The following is a 3,095-nucleotide window of genomic DNA, read 5'->3' as shown; positions in this document are numbered from 1 at the left end:
GGAAATCAAACTCAGGCTCTCACACGTGCAAGGAAAATGCTCTGTTGCTGACCTACATCCTGACCGGTTTTAGACTTAAGTGTGACCTTCATATTATTACAAGAACGGGGGGATTTGATGGAGGGGAGATTGGGCCATACCTGCTGTGCTTCGGGCTTACTCTTGACTCTGAGCTCAGGGTGCACTCCTGGCAGTGCTTGGGGGATCATACGGGGTGCTGGGATTGGGACCTGAGTCAGCATGCAGGCCTGCTCTCCCATAGCTCCTGAAAACTCAAGAACATAAATCACAGTTTTCCCTCAAGTACCAAGATGGGAGGTTGTCAATTTCCCAACACTGTTTCTTTTTATATAGGGGTTGCTATCATTTGGATGCTTTCTACTCCATTTCTGAATGTCCTCCCTTCTGCTGACATAATCATATGCATCTCTGGAATTCAAGCGCTCCCTTTGGAAGGGACAGATTTAAATTTTTGTGACTTCTCTTTCATTACTTTTCATCTATTGGAAGTAACTTTTCTTGGATGATCTGATACTCACCCAGCACCAGATATTCTCATCCAGAATCCTGTAAGAACATTCTAATTTTTGCTTGAAATTTACACAAAGGGCATAGAAGGGAGAAGGGATGAAAGGGAAGTCTGAGCTGTGCGGGAAGAAAGCTGTGGGAAAAGAAAGAAGTCATAATTCCTGTTTCTTCTTTAAAACCAGAATTTCAGTCATCTGTTTTGGGGCACTCAGGTTTTTTCCAGATTCTGGCTATTGTAAAGAGTGCTGCAATGAACAAACAGGTGCAGATGTCACTTCGACTATACTTTTTTGCCTCTCTGAGATATAGTCCCAGGAGTGGTATTGCTGGGTCAAATGGGAGCTCAGTTTCTAATTTTTTGAGAATCGTCCATACTGTTTTCCAAAAGGGCTGAACCAGTCAGCTGAACCAGCAGTGAAGGAGGGTCCCTTTCTCGCCACATCCGCGCCAGCACTGATTGCTTTTGTTCTTTTGGATGTGGGCCAGTCTCTGTGGTGTGCAATGATATCTCATTGTGGTTTTGATCTGCATCTCTCTGATGATTAATGATGTAGAGCATTTTCTCATGTACCTTTTTTGCCATTCGATGTCTTCTTTGAGAAAGTGTCTGTTTATTTCATCTCCCCATTTTTTGATGGTGTTGGATGTTTTCTACTTGTGGACTTCAACTAGTACTTTATATATCCTTGATATCAACCCCTTGTTGGATGTGTATTGGGCAAATATCCTTTCCCTTTCTGTAGACTGTCTTTGTACTTTGGTCACTGTTTCTTTTGAAGTGCAGAAGCTTCTTAGTTTAAAATAGTCCCATTTGTCTATCTCTGTTTTCACTTGCTTGGCCAGTGATGTGACATCTTTGAAGATACCATTAGCTTCAATGTCATGGAGGGTTTTGCAACTTTGTCTTCAATGTACCTTATGGATTCAGGTCTGATGTTGAAGTCTTCAATCCATTTTGATCTTAATTTTGTACACGGTGTTAGGCAGAGATCTAAGTCCATTTTTTTTGCATGTAGCCATCCAGTTTTGCCAGCACTATTTGTTAAAGAGGCTTTCCTTATTCCACTTCACATTTCTTGCTCCTTTATCAAAGATTAGATGATTAGATTAGTGATAGGAGAATCCTCCCAGGATGGGAGAAGCATGCTGAAAGTAGACTATAGATCGAACATGATTGTCACTCAATGCGTCTTTTGAAAACCACAGCACTGAAAAGGAGAGAGAGAACAAAAGGAAATGCCCTGCCACAGAGGCAGGGTGGGGGGGAGGGGCAATGGGGGGGGGAAGGGATACTGGGATCCATGGTGGTGGAAATTGGGCACTGGTGGAGGGATGGGTACTTGATCACTGTATAATTGAAACTCAATCACAAACATTTGTAAGTCTACAACTGTACCTCATGGTGTTTTACTAATAGAAATTTTTTAAAAATCAGAATTTCAGAAAGCAACAGTTAATTTTGAATATGCTAAAACAGCTGGCATGAGAGCAGATGTCAGAGCATTAAAAAGTGCCAGGGGCAGAGAGAGATTGAGAGAGAGAGAGAGAGAGAGAGAGAGAGAGAGAGAGAGAGAGCTCTCCAGGGTGGATGCTCAGCTCAGCATGCAGCAACCCCAGACTTGATCTCCAGAACCTCATGTCTCCTTAGTGCCACCAGAAAGAGTCGGAGTTACAGCCCCTCTTCTTCTAAGTTCTTTTTTTCACCTTCTCCTCTTTCCTGTAAAACCCTTAGCAGCATGAGCACTGCTGCTCAGTTAACAAAATTCAGTTTACTCAGCTTTGCTACAGACTTTGATAAATCGCATAACCCCCTTCAGGTTTTTCTTGGTTTGATTTTTGCTTTGGGGCCACCCCCGGTGGTGCTCAGGGATTACTCCTGTCTCTGCACTCAGGAATCACTCCTGGCGGGGGCTCAGGGAACCATATGGGATGCTGGGGATTGAAGCCGATTGGCTGTGTGCAAGACAAGTGCCTTAGCCACTGTGTTCTTTCTCTTAGGCCCAAATTCAACTTTAACTTACCTAGAGTAAATGTTCTAATAGTGGGTCTCATTGCCCTGACCCTGAAAGAGCCTCCCATAAGGCACCGTTGGGAAGGACGAGTAAGGAGAGGCTGATACACTCTCAGGGCTGGGACGAATGGAGACGTTACTGGGGCCCGCTCGAGCAAATCAATGAACAACAGGATGACAGTGACAGAGTAGATATCTTAGAGTGTTCATGGAGAAGATGTATCTAGGATTAGAGATGTGGAGGGGGCAAGGCACTTGCCATACCTGCTTCTAATCTCACTTCGGTTTCTGGCACCACATGTGGTCCCATGAGTACCTCTAGAAGGAAGCCCTGAGCGAAGGAATAAGGAGTAGGCCCTGAGCAGCTTCGGGTATAGCCCAATTCTCCCCCATCACAAAATGTTTTTAAAGATGATGATCAAAACTCCTTGGCCAGCAGAGGGGAGAAAAAGTTATAAAAACATCCTTAGCCTAGTAAAACATTTCTCAGTCAGGGTCCGACCTCAGATGAAAATAACATAAATGGTAAGACCAAGGGGCCAACATATTGATGATG

Source organism: Sorex fumeus, unplaced genomic scaffold (genome assembly GCF_029834395.1).
Source record: "Sorex fumeus unplaced genomic scaffold, SorFum_2.1 ptg000084l, whole genome shotgun sequence".
NCBI classification, from domain to species: domain Eukaryota; kingdom Metazoa; phylum Chordata; class Mammalia; order Eulipotyphla; family Soricidae; genus Sorex; species Sorex fumeus.
Note: the sequence above shows the minus strand (reverse complement) of the source record.